Source organism: Ochotona princeps, chromosome 7, assembly GCF_030435755.1.
Source record: "Ochotona princeps isolate mOchPri1 chromosome 7, mOchPri1.hap1, whole genome shotgun sequence".
In the NCBI taxonomy this organism is placed as follows: Eukaryota; Metazoa; Chordata; class Mammalia; order Lagomorpha; family Ochotonidae; genus Ochotona; species Ochotona princeps.
In genome coordinates this window covers 54,878,379-54,902,401 of record NC_080838.1, presented here as the reverse complement: position 1 = coordinate 54,902,401, position 24,023 = coordinate 54,878,379, and the positions used below count along the sequence as shown (strand labels likewise).

The window sequence follows — 24,023 nt, the reverse complement described above, 5'->3', positions numbered from 1 at the left end:
AATGCTTGCAAGTTGAGAATAGAATACAGTATTTCCCAAGTTTCTGGGAAACAGTTCTACGTGGAAGACAAAGGGATAACATTATGACAAGAGTCTGACCTCTGTCCTATACAGATATCAATAGTACGAATGGCATACGCTGAGTCAAATGTACCACACAGTAGCAAACCTTCTTTTTATTTTAAGATTTATTTTTATTGGAAAGTTAGATATACAGAGAGGAGGAGAGACAGAGAGGAAGATCTTCCATCCCCAAGTGGCTGTAATAGCCAGAGCTGCGCTGATCCGAAACCAGGAGACAGGAGCTTCTTCCAGGCCCCCCACGCAGGTACAAGGTCCCAAGGCTTTGGGCGATCCTTAACTGCTTCCCCAGGCCACAAGCAGAGAAGCGGGGCTGCTGGGACTGGAACTAGCGCCCATGTGGGATCCCAGCGCATTCAAGGTGAGGACTTTAGCTGCTAAGCCACCGCGCCAGGCCCTCATGCCTTCTTTTTTAAATATGATGTGCATAACCCAAATATTTCAAGATATATTTGGCCATTGCATAAAATAGACTTGACTGCTCTGATGTGAATATCATAGCTCTGAAAGTTGGCATCTCGTAATGCAGCCAGAAATTTCATTAGCATTTCTAGTTGTTTTAGCAGACTCTGCGATCATTTTTAGTTTGCAGTGAGTACTCCTTAGGGATTATTGCTGGAAAGCATGTCTAGGCCTCCCCATTTCAGAATCAGATGAAGTGCTTCTTGCAGGCTCACATTCTGGGCCCAAATGTGCTGAGTCTAAATCTCTGTAAGAAGGCCCAATAAGCTAACATAGGGTGCACTTGCTAGATGTTTCTGACATGCCGTAAGTTTGAGAATAGCTATGTTACATTGGAATAGTAACAAAGATCATTACAGCCTATAAATATGCAAATTTGTAATGAAATGGGCATTTATAGGAAACAACAAGAATGTTAGTCAAGGTGAGAACTAAAATTGAATATTGAAACTAGGTGGTTTCAATTAAATGTCAGATTCTAAGATGTCACAATTTAGCTACCTATACTTGAAATCATGTTTTTCTTAAACATTACTGTGATGAGATCACCATACACTTAGAAAATTCCAGGTTCCACTTTCAGGACTATAGATCTGTAAAGATGATTTGGGGAGTTAAAATTGCCCTTTTAAGAAGCACTCCATTACGTTCTGAAGAAATGTTCCACACATTGTACCCTCTTCTTTTTTTTTTTTTTAAGATTTATTTATTTTTATTACAAAGTCAGATATACAGAGAGGAGGAGAGACAGAGAGGAAGATCTTCCATCCGATGTTTCACTCCCCAAGTGACCGCAATGGCCGGTGCTGCACCGATCCGAAGCCGGGAACCTGAAATCTCTTCCGGGTCTCCCATATGGGTGCAGGGTCCCAAAGCTTTGGGCCGTCCTGGACTGCTTTCCCAGGCCACAAGCAGGGAGCTGGATGGGAAGTGGAGCTGCCAGGATTAGAACCGGCACCCATATAAGATCCCGGGGCGTTCAAGGCGAGGACTTTAGCCACTAGGCCATGCCGCCGGGCCCGGTACCCTCTTCTTATCCTGTCCATTTTGCTTCTTGTTAAGTTTTTGCTTCCTAACTAAATTTTCAATATTTCTTTTGTCATGGGATTTCCTTTTTGTCACATTGAACAGACTTAAGCTACATCCAACAATTATTTCATTTTAAACTTGTATCGGCTTCCTGGGACTGTGCTAACAAATGACCCATAAGCTGGTTGAATTGAAAAAAAACATGAATTTATTTTCCCACAGTTTTTGGAGACCAGAATCTGAAATCAATATGTCTTCAGACCTCAGGCTTTCTGAAGCTATAAAAAGCCTGTGTTTGAGCTTCCCGGCTTCTGGTAGGTTTTAGCACTGCAACTTCAGTATATGCATCTCTGTGAACAAGGCCATCCTTCCTCTGTCTGTTCATGGTGTTTTAATCTCTGCGTATCACTAGGGATAAAAACACCAGTCACATTAGACACAAGGTTCTAATGTGACCATAGCTTAGCTTAGTTACATCTACAAATATCCTATTTCCAAATAAAGTCACATTCACATCAGTGGGAGGCTTAGGATTTCAATACATCCTCTAAGATCATAAATCAATCTATAGCCATTCTTGTATGTTATTATCTACTTTCCCATAGTTTATCCTCACTGAAATAATTTGTTTACCACCTGCTTACTGCAGGCTGGCTTTGGATTCTACTACATTGGTGCCTTTCTTGCTAGAGCAAGCATTATAATCTGAATCAACAAATCTGAAGAATCCTTGTCAATTCTTCTCCTACGTGATATCCCTCCTTGTGCTCCAGGCTATTCTGTTCTTTTCTTAGAACTCTTCCTATTGGCATTGACCTAAGTCAGTCTGGTTGTGTACGATGTTTGGTTTAATTTTGGTAAAATCGCTATAGCCATAAAAGAAATTCAAACACAAGCAAATCTCAGCAACAATTCTGCCAAACATGCAGGTAATTCTAATCAAGCTTTATAAAGACTATGCAGAACCTGTAACATTAATAAAAGATCTGGGACTTTAAAAATACTTTGTCTTTAAGTATTGCCATTATTTTTATGAACTTCACATTTTTTATGTGTCAGGAGTGCAAATAGAATTTAGCTGGTTCTTCTATGGTTAGAAGGTTGAAATCATACTCTGGTTTTACCTGAGACTCAGCTGGAGGGTGGGATTCACTTATAAAGTAACAAAGATTGTTGGCAGAAATCAGTTCTGCATTGTAGTTGAGATTGCTTGCTCTAACTTGAAATTTCCCTCAGCTCCTAAAATCCACTTTTTGTGCTTCACCAGGTTTTCCAATCTGATTCCCTGCTTCCCTGCTTCCCTGCAGCCAGCAGATAAAGACGTGTTCGTTTAGATAAAGTTTAGATAAAGTTCGTTAGACGTGTGCTATGATCTTATACCGCCATCTAATGCTCAACCCTTACTCGTGTGTATTCTATTGCTTCTTCGGGCATGTATTTTAACATTTACCTTGTTTATTTGAAAGGCGGAGCTACATAGAGAAAGAGATAAAGACGTATCTTCAATCCACAGGTTCACTTCTGAAATGGCTAAAATAGATGGATCTGGGTCAGGCTGATGCCAGGAACATGGAACTTCATCTAGGTTCCCCTTTGGTACCTTCCCCTGCTTTTCCAGGTACACTGGCAGAGTGCTGTATCATATGTAAAATATCCAGAATTTTATTTGTAGCTCAGTTATGGGTTGCCAGTGAGGTAACTGCTAGCTTAACCCACAATGCAACAACTTAGCCCTTTATCTTTTGTTCAGAATCCTGTTACAAATTCTTCCACTGGAGAAGGTGAGTCTTCCTCCCAGGCATGAACACTAGAATGTAGCCCGCCACAATATCCAGCTAACATGTGCTGTCCACCAAATTTAGGCTTCTATGTAACCATTCTACTTAGGCAATTTCACCTGCAAATAAGGCTTAACAGCTGGATGTATATTCTTATTTCCAAAATTTACATTGCAACTACCATTTCTGGCCTATGGTCTGAACCTGTATAATCATCCCTCATTCAATATTTTGATCTGAGTACAATGATTTCTATGTAACAACAATCTTGACACTGTTCTTTCTATTTTTAGGGCAGTGGTAAATGAAATTCCACTAGTGTATGTACTTAAACTATTTGAAGGGATTATCTAATATTGAAAATCCAGATCAAAATTACCTATTTTAAGGTCATTTTAAATGCTACCCTCCATACAAGCATCATGAATGTCCCTATTATCTCTACTCCTATAGCATCTTACATTTTTCTAATGAATGTTTGTGTAAATCACATTTTAAAGAATTGTACATCTCATTTCACTGCTATTTATGTGTAAATTTGAGAACCTGCTAAACATTTGAGTGAATAAAAAATGTTCCTTTCTTTATAAATTGTTCCTTTTTCTTTCTTGCCTTCTAAGGTGATGACACGTCCTACACATTCCAGTGCACATGAACCCACAAACCTAGGACTGTTTTTATATTAGGTTAACGTGGTACACAAGACTCCATATTTTTTTAATCTTTGTAACTTGTAGCTATTGAAAAGAACCAAAACACATGTGTGCTCCTTATCCCCTCAAGTTAGTAAATAAAGTATCTGCCAGAGCACCATTACATTGCATTTAAAAAGATCTTCTTAACCTGTCCCACCTCAGTCTCTGCATGTCCTTCCTCCTCCCTCCCTTCCCCTCAGCCCTCTTTCTCCCCCTCCATGGGGGTTGAAATGTCCAGAAAAAGTTGATATTGTCCTCCACTTACTTCTCCATTGTCTTGATATTACCTCCTCCCTAGGAACATCCCAAGACTATAAATTATAAAAGGGCCAGTTCGACTCCATCCACCCGTGTGGTGGGTCACCCTCTGTAGATTTATTTTCCTCTTTAATAATAAATCAAAAGTGGCTGTGTAACTAGTTAAGGTATACTAATATAATAATTTTATCATAGGTTATCATAATTTTGTTATAACCCATATATACATTTACATATAGATTCAAAATAATCTGAAGCATTTGAGAATTGTATGCAGAAATTGCACACTGTATATATGTATGTGTATGTCTTGCTAAATTAGCATTATATTTTTTTTAAATAAAAGAACCAAGAAAATGTAATGTTTTGTGTAAGGGCTACATTTGCTGCAAATCAACTAACAAGTGTTTTTGATCTAGAAATCCAGCCCTAGGTATAAAAGAAAACACATAGTTTTATTTATTTTTTATTTATTTAATTTTATTTGAAAGGCAGATGTACAGAGATAAAAAGAGACAGAAGCAAAGTATCTATCCCCTGGTTTACTCCCCAGATGATGGCAACTGCCAGAGCTGAGCCATTTGGAAGTTTGGAGCTAGGAGCTTCTGTCAGCTTTCCCATGTAGGTGCAGGGTCCCAAGCAGTTGGATCATCTTCTGCTGCTTTCCTGAGGCACAACTGAGGCACAACTGGATTATCTTCTGCTGCTTCCAGGGAGCTGAAAGGGAAGTAGAGCAGCTAAACATAAACTGACACCATATGGGATGCTAGTACTTAAGGTAGGGGATTAGTCTGCTGAGCCACAGCACCAAACCCCATAGTTTCAATTTGTATCTTTGAATAGCAATACCCTGAAATAATGCAGTTTTTCATAATGTCATTATGCTATGGAATTTTATATGAGTTCATATTTATAATTAGTAATATAGCTTTAAATAATTTTGTAATAATAATCCTGATCATGTTCTAAATGTTGGCTGTGAGTAGGATATACTCTCAGCTTAATTAGCTGCTTGCTTCTATATGCTAAATTAGAGCTGCATTACAAAATAAAAATCTTTAAATTATATAGTGAAAAAATCTCCCAACATAATTACCCAAATCTCTACAGGAAGATTGTAATTACTGTGGGCTAAATTCTTTCTTCAGCTTCATATTTACATCTCCAACAGAAGCCAGTAGACACATACTGTATGCATATCTAAGGGTTGAATGTCAATTTACTATGAATTCTTCTGGGTAATATCCAAAAACTAATGGAAGATATACTGAGAAAGCTTAAAATAAACATTTTCAACCATGTATAGTGAAACCAATTTAAGACATCATCCATTCCTTTTAGGAGCAGAAATCCAGAATGTTTAATGGTAACCTTGATTTTCCAGTCAACTCACTGCCCTTGAAGAAGTTATTTAATTAGTTTATGTTGAACTTTATGCATCTGTAAAATGGAGATAATAAATATTCATTTACATCAGGGGATGTTTGGGGAATCCATGATTGTCAAATACAAAAAGATTTGTGGATGGATGTTACGGAATAAACTACATAATGGGCAGCAAGTCAGCCATTATGCTCTGCTGTGTGTCTAGTATCAACAGAATAACCATTAGCAGAAGAGACTTGAATGTGTAAGGTTGTTGAACACTTGGAAAAGACAACCTTACTCAAACAGAGATAATATGATCTCTTAATCCTATCATTGTAGTGGATTAATAAATCACCTAAGGAAAAACCTATTCCAACAAAGAAGCAGTATACTCATAGACATGCAGCATGAAAGAGAAATCATGCAGCTTCGACAGCAGATGTCTAGCGTACTAATGAAAACCATGAGCTTGGAGGTCACAAGACTTACAGTCTCAACCTGTTTTACAGGTGATTATGGGTAAATTACTTCATCGCACTTAATCAGGATAGCAAGGATAGTAGAATTTAAAATATGTAGACTCCTAAGATTTATGTGACTCTTAAGGAAGTAATGCACATGGAGCACTTATCCTAAAATAATATACATTAAGTGGTATTTATCACATACTCAGTAAGGTATTGATATCTATTATATATCAAATGTTCTTAGACTATACATTAGACTGTGTGATCCCATGAACCCAGAATTTTTATGTTAAGCTCAGATTCCTTATATGAAGGTCTTCAGAATTGCTGACAGTTTTTAAACATTTTTAAAGATTTATTTTATTTTTTAATAAAAAGATACGCAGAGAGAAGGAGAGACAGGGAGGAAGATCTTCTGTCTGTTGATTCACTTCCTGTGCGGCCAAAACGGCTGGAGCTGTGCCATTCTGAAGCCAGGAGACTGGAGCCTCTTTCAGGGTCTCCCACGCGGGTGCAGGGCATGTTCAAGGCAAGGATTTTAGCTGCTAGGCTACCTCAAGTCCCTGAAATTGCTGATTGTTATGCATAATTTATGGACATGATTTTAAATTGTCAACAGATTTCCTTTCTATACAAGCCAACCTCTGCTGTGGCCTTGCCTGTCCCAGCCCACATACCAACCTGCTCCTGTGCACCCCAATGGGTGCTGTGAATAAGCTCAGCCTGTCTCACCCCCAGACCTGGCCCTCAAATATGCAGTTACTGCTGCCTTGTCTAGCCTGACCTGCCCCCAGCCCTGGTTCTTGTGCTCACCAGTGATAGGTACAGCCTAGTAGGGAAGTGTCCACAGTTCCCCTGCTGTGCATGTTCTCAGCACCCTGGATTTTGTACCTGCCGAGGAGTACTGTGGTCCAGCCTGATATGACTCGCACCAACTACCAGCATTTGCCAGTTGGTGCGGAGGCCTAGCTTAGCTAGCCTGCACTCATTCTGGCTCTCGTGCCTGCCAGTGATTGTAGCAACTTAGCCCAGTTTGGCACACCCCCAGACTGACGCAGCCCCCAGTCCCAGCTATAAAATTTGTATTGTATAGGACTAAACATACCTGATTACTTTTCTTAAACTGTTTTTTTTAGTCAAAATTATTTCACAAAAGATTATCTGAAAACAATATACAAAATGAACAACAACCTTTAAAACTAGAACAGACTCTGGGGTAAGCTAGGTAGAATTTTAGATCATGACATTGAAATAAGAGTTATAAGACTGGATTCTGATTTAAGTGATTACATTCTGTTGAAGTTGCTCATGTCCTGACCTTAAGTTTATGCATTTTATGTTTTTTGTTGATGAGGTTTAGGAGATTTTGGTGATTTGCATAATTTTTTAAAAAATATATTATAAAGGAAATTCTGATTACTTTCTATTCAAGTCGATTGGCTTGTTTTAATTCTGTCAGTTTTGTGTTGCTTAAAGGCCTTCTTCATATTTATAACTTTTTAAACAAGACTGTAATTAAAATCCATTCAATACTTAATTGTTAAGTTAAAGAAAACCTCAAAATATACTACCAGGAGAAATTTAGTTTATTTTTGTTACTTCTGATGACAGATTCAATTACATGTAAATTTGTGTAATTCACATTAATTGTTACAATTTCAAATGACCTAAAAAGAAATGTATTCTTTTAATCCCCCAAATTCTATTCACTGAAAGTATTCATTCACTGCAGAGTCAAATTCTTGCATGTTGAATAAAAAGAACATGAGTTAATTTTTAATGATTAATTATTTTATAGCATTTGGGATTCTTCCCTATCCAAAATAGCATTTTACAATACATTATATCCTACATTTTCTATAAATAATTCACAGAAGTATGAATCAAACCTTGGAAATATATATATCCATATATTTATATATATGTTTATATACATATATACATAATGTATATATATATATGCATTATGTACTTTGCTAAGGGGATTCAGGTTTTATTTTTATACCAGTTAATTTGCAAAGATAAAAATGGTTAAGTGTAAGCTGCATAAACTTTTGTTATTAATTGCCCTGAAAGTAAACTTTAATTTTCATAAACAGGGTTATTATTCATATATTACATTTTTAAAGCTTGAATTAATTTATCATAAATTTGTTCCCATAAATTTAACTGTTTTTTTCTCTTTTTATTTACAAATTTTACTGATCCTCCACATTTTAGCCTTAAGATGAATTCATTAGGGATACTTCTTTTTTTAAGATTTATTTATTTTTATTGGAAATACATATTTGAAGAGAGTAGGAGAGACAGAAAGGAACATGTTCCATCTGCTGGTTCACTCCCTAAGTAGCCGCAAAGGCTGGAGCTGAGCTGATCCAAAGGCAAGAGCCAGAAGCTTCTTTAATATTTCCCATACAGGTGCAGGGTCCAAATACTTTGGGCATTCCTTTACTTGTTTCCCAGGTCACAAGCAGGGTGCTGGAAGGGAAGTAGAGCAGCCAGGACATCAACTGACACCCATATGGGACACTGGCACATGTAAGGTAAGGATTTAGCTGCTGAGCCATGGCACCGGGTCATTAAATCCACCTGATTATACAACTTACTGAACTAAATTTTTTTTTTCAAGAATCTACAGTTTTATAAGCCTTAGCAGTGTTTTTATGGACATAATTCTGTGTGTGACTCAACTTTGTAGTTTTAACATGAAACTTGCAATGACAATATTGAACATAACATTTAATGGTAGCATTTATTTAATAACATTAAAAACAGAAAATCAATTTTAATATAACCATTTTGCATTTTCTATAAAAATCCTATGTATACACAAAAAAATTCATCCAAACAGGGTGATTATTTTTGCTGAGTTCCATGTGCCAGGTGCTAGGTGAATGAAAGTAAGTTCATATTAAACCAGGACACTCTCCAAAGGCAATTGAGATTTTATTTTGTTTTATTTTATTTTGTATTTAACACTGAGCTGCCAGGGCTACGTGAATTATATAAATATAATTATTGTAAAACCCACGTCGGGAGCTTTCAAACACACAAATCCTTATCTGTGAAAGTTTCTCTGATGCCACTAACTTTAATGCTTAAGTGTTGAATAGTTCCATCCTAAAGAAAGACATCTTGACTTTGGTATTAATATTAAATATACTTTTGTGTAATTATTAGAGATAGACACTATTTCTAAGCTTTTAACAGCTATATCTGGATCGATAAAACATGGTCATAGAATATTTCTTGCCTTCCCCCCTAGGCCTCTTGTTCTGCATTAGCACACAAGAGGGTAAAAGAACCTCATCCATCACCACTTCAAAGCAGAACTTCAGGATAGAAGCACTCATTAGTAGGGAGAGCACTTTCCTATATACATGCCATTTTCCAAATTCAGCCTGAACAGTAATGTAACTGACATGTTGTTGTAGTGTAGCCCAGCAGTAAATACTGTTTTTGCATTAAATATATGCCAGTTCTCATTTTGATTTGTTTGACATATAAAAGGACAAACCACAAATAGCGCATGTTCTTCCTTAAATGTTAGAGGTAAAATTAATAAAGAAAAAAAAGTTAAAAATAAACAAGAAAGAGAAGGTAATGGCCATGTACTGTGCCTAGCACAGTAGCCTAGTGGCTACATTCCTCGCCTTGCATATGCCTGGATCTCATATGGGTGCCAGTTCATATACCTAGCTGCTCCACTTCCCATCCACTTTTCTGCTTGTGGCCTGGGAAATCAGTAGAGAATGGCCCAAAGAACAATGCTATGTAGATTTCAATGCTTGTTTTCTTTCTGGATTTTTTGCACTCCAGTCATACTTAACACTTTAAAGCATTGTTAATTTTCTCTTGCTGTTTCCAAACTTCTCTACTGACCTTTGGTAATCCCGTTATAGTGTGCTGTGATGCTGATTGTATATGGACAGAACAGCTCCATGAATCTGAAAATTCATTTCTTTTCCTGGGTTTGGAAAATGTTACATTATTATTTCTCCAAAGAAATTATCTTTGTCTTCATCTGGGACTCCCAAATGTGTGTGTTAAATGCCTCACGGCATCCCATAGCTTCCTTTCACTTTTTTTTTTTAGCCCTTTTCACTCTTCCTTTTTTTCTTTTCTTTTTTCTTCTCATCTGATCAGATAATTTCAAATGACTTATTTTTCAGTTCACTGATTCTTTCTTTTGGTTCATCCAGTTTGTTTTTAATATCAGATTATTCAGTTCAGTTATTGCATTGTTTATTCCAAAATTTCTGCTTTGGGACTGTTTCTTTTATGTTTTCTATTACTTGTTATTACTTGTCCTGTGCTCACACATTGATTTCCTGTGCTTATTTACCACATTTCTTAAACCATTTTAAATTCCTTGCCAGGTTATACATATATATCCAATTTCTGAATTTGATTTTTGGAGATCCACACTTTTAATTCTGTTCCCAGGTTTCTTTGTGAGTCTTTTTAATTTGTTTTGATAGATGAACTTTTAAAAACCAGAAACATTTCCTTTTCTTAATTGTTGCCTTTCTACAGGAAACAGTTTTGTTGTTATTGTTTGTTTGTTTTTTAACTACTCTGCCCCACTGACAATTCTGGGATTTTTCTCAACCCTTTTTTGTGGTTGTGTCTTCTCTAGATTTGAATGTGTAAATTCCAAACAAGAGAGATTTTGTCCTTTCCGTAAACTCAAAATCTGTTAGCTCACTTTGATCCTGTCTTCTGTACCACAGGTTCTTTGGGATTTGCTGAAGCTGCCAGGTTTGTTTGTTTCCCCTCAATGGCCTGTCAGTATCTTAAGTATGTTGGGTCCCATCAGCACTCTATGTTGGGTAAGGAAGAAACCAGCCCCAGGAAGCCAGAGTGATGGCTGTTCACTCCTCTGTTCCTTTCTGTTCCCGGAGGAGCCATGAAGCTATGTCACCCTTTGCTGCACCTTAGCTCCCTAGAGGAGCAGTAAGTTACCCAGCTCTTGCTTTGTTCTGTTTTGTTCTCAGGCAGCTAGACTATGCCAAGTGCCGTGAAAGCTTTGGTAAAAGTAAGACAGATTGATCCCTCAAAGAGCCCCTTGAAAGCTGGCCTGCTGCACGCACTCTTCGGTTTTCTCCCTGTTTCCCCCAAGCAGGACCCTGTCAAGCTCTTTCAGCCTCTGAATGCTGTGTCATGAAATCACTGTAGCTGCAGTCATTAGCTCAGGTTTTAATTCTTCTCAGTGGTCCCCAGGCATCTGAACTGTGCCAGGTTCTATCAGTGTTCTGAGTCAGTAAGGCAGAGACCAATCACTTGGGTAGCCTCTGAAAATGCCAGAATATTAGTGACATACTTTAGCTCTTTCTCATAGTGGGAAAATCCAGGACTGCCCCATTCTCTTTCACTTACTTAAAGATATCTGGGAATGACAGGAAGTGATGGGTAAGGGCAGAGTTATTCAGTGTATCATTTTTGCTATTTTGACTCTCAGTGTGGCACCCTTGTTCGTTAGTATTTAGATACAGACAAGATAGAATTTGAGTTCCCAGCCTATTTCTCCCCAAAGAGTACTCCTCCCATCTGGACTTTACTGCACCTGAGGGACTCCGGGGAAGTTCTAGTAAATGAATGCCACGGATTTTCTTACGAGCTTCAGTGTTGCAGATTTCATGCTCACCTTGGGTGCAAGATCCTAACCTGAATTCTGAATTTTTCACAATGAGAGTTAGTCTGTTTATTGTGCTGACTGATATCCTATTTTAAGGCGGGTCTGATACCATCACCCCTAGGCACTTTTTCAAGAAAGACAGCTTGCAAGCCGGGCACCATGGCTCAGTGGCAAGATTCTTGCCTTCTGTGTGCCAGGATCCCATGTGGGCGTTGGTTCGTATCCTGGCTGCTTCACTTCTCATCCAGCTTCCTGCTTGTGGCTGGGAGGGTATGAAGGATGGTTAAAAGCCTTGGGACCCTTCCCCATGTGGGAGGAAGTTCCTGGCTTCAGATCAGCTCAACTCCACCCATTGCAACCATTTGGGAGTGGACCAACATACAGAAGCTCTTTGTCTCTCCTTCGCTCTACAAATCTGCCTTTCCAATATACATAAATAAATTATACATAAAAAAGGCAGCTTGTAGGAAAATGAAATGGCTGTCACCAGCTGAATGCTAGCTCATTGAGGGCAGAGTTAACCTCATAGACTATAAGGCCACAGAAGCTACACCTGCTTGGCAAGAAAATAGGGTCATATTAATAAACAATTAAAATAAGTGAAATAAAATATTCAGTCTATGCTTAGTAATTCCCACCCCACTCCAAAACTGCTTACTCTATGAAACTCCAGAGCTTTGCCCACCTGTGCTTACCAAATCTTGGCTGCTGTACTGGGCTATTCAGTTTCCTTCTTTTTCCATCTTCTCTGGCAATTCTAGGAAGAAGAGTTTGTGCCTCCAATATTAAAACTATACTGACCATTTAAAAACAAACACATATTAGGAGTCCATGGAGTCATATATTTCATGAAAGTGGAAGCCAGGATGTCACTTGTTACTTATTAGAATATGATTTTTAAGGGAAACTGACAGATAGCTATTTTTTGATTGAAGAGTTTTACCCTTCTTTACCCTTTAATCTGATGGATTTTGATGGCTCACAATTTAGTATTGCTGATATCTTTCAAGCCTGAGTAATCTGTAACTATTTTAAGTGTAGACTAACGCTTTCAATATTGTCACATGAAAACAATAAAAGGACAGTTCTGATTAGTTCAATAAAAACATAGGTGACATCGGCTTTTCCTATGCGACTGATTTCTTTTACAGTGTTTTTGTTGACTTTTTTAAAAAAGTTAAAAAAAATGATTCATTCTTTGATTTATTTACTAATATTATGGTAAAGGTAGAGTGACAGAATCAGAGGAAGCTACAGAGAAAGAGAGAGAATATTTACAGCCAGTGGGTCAGTCTGCAAATGCTGTGGTGGCCAGGCTGGACCAAGCTATTATCTGAAGATCAGAATTCCATCCTGGCCTATTGCACTATGGGAGGGCCACAGGTACTTGGCCATCTTCTGCTGCCTCTCAGGCATATTGGCAGGGAGCTGGATCAGAAGCAGAGCACCCAAGACTTAAACCTAGCATTCTGATATAGGATGTAGCTATCCCAAGTGGTAGCTGAAGTATTCGAAGTGCCAACCCTATCTGGTTACTATTTAATTCCATTTCTCTGAAATACTTCTACCCCATCCCCATCCAAATGTTGTTGTAAAACATACTATAGTTCTTAAAAGTTTAATTCTGGAAACTTTTTTTTTTAACTGCCTAATGAATTCTGGTAACTTTTTTTGAATTTTACTGCCTAATGAATTCTGAGCACTGAGCTATTAAACTCATAATTCTCTTAAAGTTACACTTATACTCTACATGATACAAGTTGGTACAACTCTCTTTTCTTCTTTGTTTTTTCTTTCTCTCTCTCTCTCTTTTTTTTTTTTTGCTGAAAATCGCATTGTTTTCCTTGACAAAGTGAAAACCAATGTTGACATTTTAAAATATTAGTAGGTATTTGCTCAATCCATAGCACCACACAAAATTGAGAACCAAATACTTAACCTGATTTTTGCTTTAAGAAATATTAATATTCTACGTTACATTTCTTTATCAAAAATTTGAATTGTCATGTCAGATAAAATATATTTCACACAGGAGTGAAAAATGACACATTTAATGTAAAATATGTGAAGAATGGAGAAAAATGATCTGACAGTTTACCTCAGTGGCAATTGGAAGAAAAATTACCCAACATAGTATTTTGTTGTTGTTTTTAAATAGGAAAGAAAATATAAATATGATGTATTATATGGTTCACTGTTCCAAAAGAAATCATTTTCCAAGAAAAGATAGAACTCTGTTGTTGTTCTCATTTAATGTTTATTACATGATGCTCGTCTGCATGCCTACTTTTGCATCTAGGCACTCACTTCCCTAGTATATAATTTGAATATAATATCAAAGAAAAGTTATTTTTCCAATTTAAAACATGCTGTTACTTTCAACTTGAGGGAATGTATGCAAGTAAAATTTGGGGTGCTCGTCTAGCAAAAGGTTGTGTTTAGAAAATAATATTTAATGGAAATTTTTAATTGGGACTACTGCTTTGCAAATGTTTATTTTTCACCTTTTTGGTTTAACCAATTTGCTAATGTGATTAACTGCTGTCTTTGTTCATTATAGGAGTTAGACTCATAATTATTTAAATAAACAGAAAGAAGAAAGGGAGAAATTAATTTTGACAGTGGGCCTAAATAATCCATAAACCAGATGGTTTTGAGTGTGGAATTATGAAAGTTTTATCAGTGTTTTAATATGGATGATACCTTTATTTGAGAAAGTTAATTTTTTCAGGTTCATTTTCATATAACTGATTTATTATTGCCAAAATGGATTTTTACCTTATAAAGACTATAGTTTTTAAATTCCATAAACATATACCTGTTTTCAGGTTATATATATATATATATACACACTAATACTTTGCTATGTAAAAGATTGTTTTATTTTCATGCAAAAGTATAATCTTTAAAATAGCAATTAAGTGCATTAAAAGCAATTTAATATTAACTTGAGAATAAATTTCAAGTCTGAAAAGGTTCATTGTTAGCTCATTCATTTTTTGGTTTCTATACCATTAAATATTTTAAATTTATTTAAAGATAATTGATCCTTTCAAATATATTGATTATAAATATCATCACACTCGAATTATTTTATAAAAATCATCACACTTGATATTTTATGTCTTAGAAATTGTATGGAAAATGACTTAATTTCTTTGAAAGATGTAATTACTCATTTGTTTATTTATTGGAAAGCTTTACAGAAAGGAGGAGATACAGAGAGAACGATCTTCCATCCTCTGGTTCACTCCCCAAGGGGTCACAATGCCCAGAGCTAAGCTGCTCCGAACCCAGGAGCCAGAAGCTTCTCTGGGGTCTTCTGTGTGGATACAGGATCCCAAGGCTTTGGGCTGTCCTCCACTGCTTTCCCAGGCCACAAGCAGGAAGCTGAATGGGCAGTGGAGCAGCCGGAACATAAACAGCTGCCAATATGGGATCCTGGTGCATGCAAAGCAAGGATTTAGCCTCTAGGTTACCATGCCAGACCCAGAAAATGACTTTTGCTGATTCCTTTACAAATATTCAATGATAATGGATCTTATTTTAATGAGGAGTTCATTGTTTACATTAATCCAAGTAGGAAATATGAATTAAGTTTTAACCAAATAACTATAGTTTTATTGTCTATTTAAAGTTTGTCAGGATTGTATTGAATAGCTCTTAGCTCTAAAGCCACATAGTTTTCATTTTCTCCAAATTAATATTAACAATGAATATTTTGTCTCTGAAATTCTTTGTAAAACACTTTATACAAAGTAAATATTATATATTTAAAGGCTACTGAAATTCATCCTAATGCATCAGCAGAGTAAGTAAAAACATGCAGGAAATGTTAAATGTCTTAAGCAAAAGGATATTTATTCTTGCTTATTTTAAATGGGGTGATCTTTAAATATATATTTAAAATAATGAGGAATATTATTACCCCCACTCTTATCGGTATTATTCTCCTTTTTACAATGTCAGGACCATGACAATACAAATTATGCATTTTAGTTATAAAAAAGTTAATCTCTATCTGCAGCAATCTACCATTATCCATCACTCTCAATGTGTTTGTGTTTTTTTCTAAAGAATAACATGCGCGACTTAAAATACAAAAGAAAAATGTTTTGTAGGTTCATCAAATGCAGTATCCTAGGTGCTTCGCATGCAGATAAAAATGGTATGCCCCTCCGTTGATTGGAGCCCTTGCTTAGTGTCTTGTGGGGGAAGATAGAGTTGCAGAAAATGTTTTGCTTTAGTCCATTAAGCAGTTAGATTTGTTTTTAAACTGTGAGTGAAACATTTTTATTTGTCAAGAATAAAGAGAGCGTACAGTTGCAGTTTGATCACTGGAAGTAAACGTTAATGAGGAATGATCCTAGAGGAGATGGGAGAGAATACAAATCACTGCAGAAAAACTGTTCTGAAGTGTCCCTTTCCCAAGGGGACTTCTGGTGTGAGTAATAAGAACCATCAAATAAACTCATCAAATATTTGAGGGAAGGCAAAGTCAGCTGTGGAGAGAGAAATGATTGTCACTGTTCACACCTTTAAGACTTTATTTTATAGAGGAAAGTCGAGTTAGGATCAACTCTTGACCACCTCCTCACAGTTTCTCTCTTTGGATAAAGGAGAAGTAGAAGCCTGAGGAAACTGAACAGGTTTTGAATCAACAGCTATGAGAAATAAAGAATGCAAAATTGAAGTGGGGAGTCTTTTCTCATTCTGACTCTGTTCTGCTAAAGATTTTTCCTCTTCTTCTTCCTCCTCCCCCCCTTCCCATCCTCCTCCCCCTCTTCCCCCTCTTCCCCTTCTTCTCCCTTCCCCCTTTTTCTCTTCTTCCATTTCCTCTTCCTCTTCTTTTTCAGAGAGAGAAGTTAATGGGGAGTAGAGGGAAGGGGAAAGCACCTCCCAAAAGAGAGCCTGGAGGTGGCATGCCTCTTTAAAACAGGGGAGAGACACCAAAGGAGGCTTTGGAAAGGTATTGGGATTTTAAGCATTCTCTAACCCTTCTTTGTTGGGCGGGAACCTACAAGTAAAAAGTTCCCCATTGGTGGCCTCTTAACCAGTTAGGAAATGGGTGGGCAATGCTTGTGCCACACACTTGAAGGTGTGGCCAAGATTTCAGCAGACTTGGATGGTCTCAGAACCCCTCTTGAAATCCCATATATTACCTCTGTAGTGGTAAAGGGCAAATATGTCTTCTAGCTATTTCTTCTGAAGCAGGGCATAGTTTGGGTAAAGGGGCACCTGGAGATGTGGGATCCACAGAGTGATGATCTGGGTCATCCCAGTTGTTGTGACAGAAGTTGGTCGTCATACAAGGTTGCATGTTTGGGGCCATCTTGAGTTTGAAGATTCCTAATCGGGAAACAAAGAACACAAGAGAATTGGAAACACAGAGTCCAAATATAACAGATTTTGAATACATTCCCAATAAGTACTTATGTAAGAAACTAAAGGCATCTGCTTTGGCCAGCAAATATTGTCCTCAGGTGTGAATACTATTTTTTATTGTAGCCCTATTATATGTAGTTCCTGCCCATGGAGCCAACATTTTGGTTGCTAAACTTATTTGGCAGATGCCTTTCTGAAAAGCAGTTTCAAATCCTCCAGTAATCCAAAAGTTGCTTCTGCAGATTATGGTTGATTGGGAGGGCTGACATCAGGCTGTAGAGTCAATATCTACCTCAGAAGGGAAAACAACCTTGAACATCAGGGGTAAGACTAAGCCCACCATTACCTTTACCAATATACCTCACCTCAATAAAGGAACAGGTCTCTCAGAAATAAAAAGCAGTGGTGGAAGTGTAGATTTCCTAAGTGCAAGCCAATGGTTGGGCCTAATATCATTTAAGAAGCAGGCCAGAGATGCCTTGTATAGTTACTTTTTGAGAGGTTCTTGGACCAGGAGAAAAAGGCAAGGCAGAAAATTGGGCATTTGTGTCTAATGAGAAATTGACCTTCTGATATCCCACAATCACAGAAACCCAGGGCTGCTCAGTACAAACCCAGGTGATGCTAGCCTGGATAGGAGATTCCAGGAACCATCATTGTGCGTCCTAAATAGCAGACCCTGGCTCCATCCAAAGCTAGGGGCTTGCTTTTGATTTCCAGTGACCCTCCTTGCAGATGGGGCTTGGTCCCAGAAGAGATTGCTACCCTTTGGTTTGAGGAAATGTGGCCTGGCTTTCCACAGTTGCAATAGCACGGTGGGATCTTTTTGGGTTTTTTTTGTTTTTTTTTTTAGATAGATGCACACATAACAGCCAGCATTTCACTATGATGCCTTTCCTTCTCTGAATCTCAGTTATAGTAAATGGCATTGGCTGCCTGGATCAATTGGTCCAAAGAGGATTTATCAGGGTCTGCCATAAGCATGGTGCTTTTTCCAGATATCTGGGGCAGACTGTACAAAGAACTTGTCCTTAAGGATTAACTCTACTTCCACTGTGCCTGGGTCCAAGTGAGCAACTTTTACAAGTGCCCCGTTTAGCATTCTAGAGGGTCATTGGTGGCGCAGTCTGTCCCTGATGAACAGTTGAGAGTTGGCTATTCACCAAATTCTCCTACACCCAACGCTTGAAGTAGAAGCATTCCTTTTCCATCCATTCCAGAACATGGTTTGGAAGTCTTTTTCACAAGATATTGGGATAAGGAAGGCAGGCATGGTTCCTCTGGGAAGTTTAACAAGGATGAGGTCCCTGTGGGAGAGGGACAGCAGAATGGAGCTTTCAAAGAGGAGAGTCTTTTGTTTTATTTACTTTCAAGTTACCCTTCTCTTTTGAATCAGAAAGTGCCAGCTCCCCAGAAGCCTGAACTGTGTTTTTGTTGTTGTTGTTTTTAAAGTTTTTTTTTAATTTTCATTGGAAAGTCAGATACACAGAGAGGAAGGGGAGACAGGGAGGAAGATCTTCTATCTGTTGATTTAATCTCCAGGCAGCTGCAATGGCTGGAGCTGCGCTGATCTGAAGCCAGGAGCCAGAAGCTTCTTCCTCTAGGTCTCCCACATAGGTGCAGGGTCGCAAGGATTTAGGTCATCCTCAACTGCTTTCCTAGGATCCAAGCAGGGAGCTGGATATAAAGTGGGACTGCCAGGATTAGAACCTTCGTGCATATGGGAAGCTGGCACAGTGCAAGATGAAGACTTTAGCCACTAGGCTACTGTGCCTGATCTGCTTGTTTTTATTTTATTCTACTATCCTTGAGGTAGTCTCTGAGATGGAAAAATATCTAGACATAAAGAACTGCTACCCATTTTCCCCAATGCCTACAATAGAGGTCCAATTGTAAGATAGTATAATAATTAAGATTTCCTGTAGAGGGCCAGGTTCAGCATCAGTAAGGGGGTATTTAGGCTAGGCATTCATGCAGAAGAAAATTGAGTCCTTTTAGCTCTAGATCCAAAGGTCAGATAAGTCCCAAGTTTTTAAGAATATAAGCAGCAGAGATCTGGGGGTCCACTCCAGTAACAAAGTAGAGCTTGCCAGTAAAGCTCAGTGAGTTCTTTCCTCAGGTAAATATAGGAATAAAAAGCCAAGTTGCAGACAGAGAAGCTTGTTTGAGAAGTGGCCAGGTGAACTGGAAAAAGAGGGAAAGGGAAAGCACCTCCCCAGAGAGAGAACCTGGAATTGGGGTGCCTCTTGAAAGGAGAGAGGGAGAGATACCAAAGATTTGAGGAAGGGTCTTTGGTATTAAGTCTTTCCTGACCCCTCCTTGTTGGGTGGGGAACCTACAGGTAATATGATCCCCATTTGTGGTCTCTTAACCAGTTAGTAAATGGGTAGACAATGCTTCTACTACTGACTTGAAGGTGTGGCCAAAATTTCAGCAGGCTTGGAAGGTCTCAATAGAGACAATGAACAGGCTAAAGAGAGAGACTTGGACCCTTCTGCCTTGTCTAGCCTGTGCCCAAAGTTTATGTCAGAACTGAGGGCAAGTCAAGTCCAGTCTGACCTCTCTGCTTAGTCATTGCAGAAGGGGCTCTGCTGTCCACCTGGACAGAAACCACGAGCATGAGGACTACGGTGATTACCCCTGCCTCACCCCACCTGCTCCGACCTTTGTCTCATCCCATGTGGAGGCTCCAAAACCCTTGGCAACCTTTTCTTCAGTTTCAAACCCACCCCCAACCTCGTGCCGGAACTAAAGGGGATGACTGCTACTCTTCGGATTTTTGTCTCAGTCCATTCAAAGTGAATAAGAAAGGCCCCCAGATTTTTGTGTGATCTTAATCTAGCTCAAAATTAACAAGCATCTATGAGATGGAATTGTGGGAGCGTGCCCTGTAATAGGTTTGAGGAGGATGTCAAGGAAAGGCAAGTTGCTCCCCAATATGAATGGGGGGATGGCAAAGCTTCTTAAGTGTTCCCCCAGATATCTTGGTAATTTCTTCCCTCCCAAGCACAAGCAGATAAGAATCACCATGGGGTCAGGGAAAGAGCCAAAATCCTAAATTCCTGAAAGACTAGATAGGACTTCAAACATGCTGCTCCCTTTGCTGTGGCTGTTCTTGGTTTCAGAGTCAGCTAGCCATTTGGGTGATAGGATTTTGAAAAACAAAACAAACAACAACAAAAATGCAGACAGGGACAAAGCCTGGGTGCAGGTCTACTGAATTCCTCAAAGACTCCCTGTGGCTATTGGAACTTCCAAGGCACAGGATCCTACAGCCAAGCTTGGCTAATCCAGTCTCAGAGGTGGAAAGTAACATGGATGATAGAATTGAGAAGGGAGTGAATAAAGGGAATGGTCTTTTCTCAACTCATCTGGGGATTATAAAGGGGGTCATCCAGAAGTCCAAATGAGTCAATTTAATGGATCAAAACCAAGCAGCACATTTGTAGGGATGCCCAGAAATCTTACCCCTCCTCTGCCAAGGAGAGACCAGCTTATCTTGAGCAGAGATGAGTGGGGAGCTTGGCCGTTGGTTACCCAATGGGGTGTTTAGCATTTGGAATCTTCCTAGGGAGTTTTAAGTCACACAAAAGACTGGGCTCTGCCTGTCAGTCTTCCACCAAGTCTCTTGCAATCACGCACACCCATGACTTTGCTCACAAAAGGAAAATGGAGCTGTTGGGAAATGGCAGATAGGTGATCAGAGGTTAGAACCACTGAAGACCTAAACAGCTGCCCTTCCTAGTGCCACCCTAACACGTACAATCCCTCTGGATGTCCAACCATAGCTAGGCCATGACTAGGGGTCATCCATGTTCATGCACCAAGGGGTGCCTAGGGTCACTTCCATAGGTGCAGTCACACCTGGGGAAGGCATACCACCAACCTTGTGAAGTTTTCTCTTGGTAGAGTTGGGACACATGGCTCCAGTCTAAGTTTTTTTCATGCTCTATGTTGGGCACGTGGGAAAATTCATTACCAGAAAAGCTCAGTGATTTCTTTCTTCAGCTTAATATAGACATGAAAAGCTCAGAACTTGTTGCAGATAGAGAAGTTTTATTTGTGAAGTGGCCACGTAAATGAGCAAAAGAGGGAAGGGGAAAGCTCCTCCATAGAGAGAGCCTGGAGGTGGGTGCCTTTTAAAGGAGAGAGTGAGAGAGACACCCTAAATATACTACTTCTTAATTCCAATTTTCATCTGGATTGATCCTGACTAGAGCTGTCAGTTTGCATGTTACATCTATCAGCAGATCTTGATATATGACATACTGTTAGGAGCCTCTCATATTGACTTAGCAGATGAGAGAATTCTTCATTCAGAGTATATTTTAGTGAGTGAAGTTGAAGATCAAGAACATAGAAAGGTAACATTATGAGCTGCTTTTTCCCCCTGAAAGTTCTCATGATATTGAAAAGACAAATCAGGTAAGCCTTATGCCTCCAGTTGTGTTTAATCATGCACACACCCTGCTTGTCTTCTCTCAAGCCAATTTGCATCTTTTACTTACCACCGGAGAGAAAGAAAGCAATCAATAATGATGAGTAATAATGTATGTAGCTCACTCAGAAGAGGCGTATTACGTGGACTTTAGAAATGAATTACATGAAAATCCCTGCTGAAATGCCACAGGAGTCATTGATAAATGGAATCCTGAGAGTGCAGTATGCACGAGAGTAGCTTTAGACAAGCATAATGGTTTTACCCATAAGTACATAAGTAAATCTTTGTCAACACACATTGCTGGGTTTTTTTTAAGACTTGCTCCCCAGTTATGAGCCTCTAAATAAAGGACATATGTACTTTCAAACTGAAGATATCTTTCAAAGATAGAAATTGTCATGACTTTCAGTTGAAGCTAATCTGAGCTACTTTTGAAGGGAGGGAACACAAAGGCCGTGATCTGAAAATAGAATATAAAAGTTGAAAATCAATGGAAATTATCTTCAAAGTAAATAAGAGAATTTTCTGTTTAGTTGGAGTATAAACTTTTCTATAAAATTACAAATTTTTAAAAAATATTTATTTATTTGATAGGCAGAGTGATAATAATAATAAAAAATCTTCAATCTGCTGCATTATGGCTGCAGCTAAGCCAGGCTGAAGCCAGAAGCCTGGAGTGCAATTAGAATCTCATATAAGTGTTGTGGAAGCTCAAAGACAAATGCCATCATCCACTGTTTTCCCAATAGTATTAGCAGGGAACTGGGTCATAAGTAGGGTGACAGGATCCTTACTGGACTCCCCTATGGGATGCTGGTGTCATAAGGTATAGCTTAACTCAATGGGTACAACGCTGCCTTTGTAACTGGAAATTTTATAAACTTCATATTGCAGATTTTGTTATATGCCTACATTCCTTAGAAATGTCTGCGCACTTATTTCTTGAATGTCACACACTTTTTTGATAAATATTTTCTTATTAGTGACAGATAATTTCAAAAACCTTGCCTGATTCTTTAAGAGCACATACCTTGATCATCTTAGAGTAATAGCAAACAAATATTAGAAAACCTTTAGTATTTATTTATAATCATAATGTAGCTTGTCTTAGGTTCTATTTATTTCTCATTTTATCATTAGAAAAAGAAATCTAACATTGCTTTCTTTTTGTTTTTAATTATAATACTTAATACTTTCCACCCTCCCTACTTCTTTTCCTTCTTCTTTCCATACAATAGTCACGGATTTAATCCTCTGCTATATAATGAATTCAACAAGTGGAAAGTAAAATGTCCAGTACTGTATAGGAGTTTAGATAAAGATATAAATGATAGTCAAATCTTAGTATGTGAATTTTCCTTGTATGTAACACTTTTTTTTGTATTCCATGCATTAGCTCCCACAAATCAAGGAAACATATTTGTCTTAGTGATGTATTTCACTAAGCCTAATTTTCTCTGATTGCATCTATTTTTGGGAAAAGTTGGTATTTCATTGTTTTCTATGATTAAGTAGTATTCCATCAGTAATTATCTTTATCCTGTCATCAGTTAGTTGTCATCTGGGTTGATTCAATACCTTGAGATTGTGAATTGAGCTGATACAAATATAGGAGTACAGATAATTCTTTCATACACTGATACACTTTACTTTGGATAAATTCCCAGGAATATCTGGGGCTACAGCACACCTATTTTCAGATTTTCAGGAATCTCTAAACTGTTTTCCCTAATGATTGTAGTAGTTTACATTCCCACCAACAGTACTTTAGGGTACTTTATTCTTCACACCCTTGCCAAGTTGATTGTTGGGTGGTAGCCATTGTAACTGGGGTGAGCTGAAACCTTACTGTGGTTTTTGTTCACATTTCCCTGATATCTAGCGATCCTGAGCTTTTTTTTATGTTTGTTGGTAATTTCTTTCTCATTCCTTGTGATAAAATACATGCTTATGTCCTGTGCTTATTTCTTTGCTATGTTGTTTGTGTTTTTGCTTTTGAAAATGGACTCAGGCAACCTTGAGCCTAACGAAAATTGATTTGGTAACAGTGTATTTAGATAGATTAATCCACTTGTGATTATAAGTAACCGAAACTACTAGCTACATTCCTTGTATTTATTTTTAAAAGTTAGATACCTCAAAATTAATAATTCAAGAAATATTCTCACAAATGATACATTTTCATTAAGAGATTACCCTAATAAGAAGCAAACCTATTTTGAAATAAAATCTATACAGGATTTACATCCCCAAATAATTATATTTCTCATCACATGAATCTTTGAAATACTTATTTCTTTTTATTTGAAAGACAGATGTATAGAGGGAAGGGAAGACAAAGAGATACTCTGTCCATTGGGTTACTCCCTAACTGGCTATGGCAGCTAGAGCTAAGCTGATCCAAAGCCAGGAGCCAAAAGC

At 38.1% G+C, this 24,023-nt stretch overlaps 1 protein-coding gene across 1 annotated transcript in view; it reads left to right on the top strand.

Annotated features, from left to right (window-relative positions):
• Nucleotides 1-24,023, top strand: part of CCSER1 (coiled-coil serine rich protein 1) — a 1,128,290-nt gene that overhangs the window by 658,880 nt on the left and 445,387 nt on the right. The window lies entirely within an intron of this gene.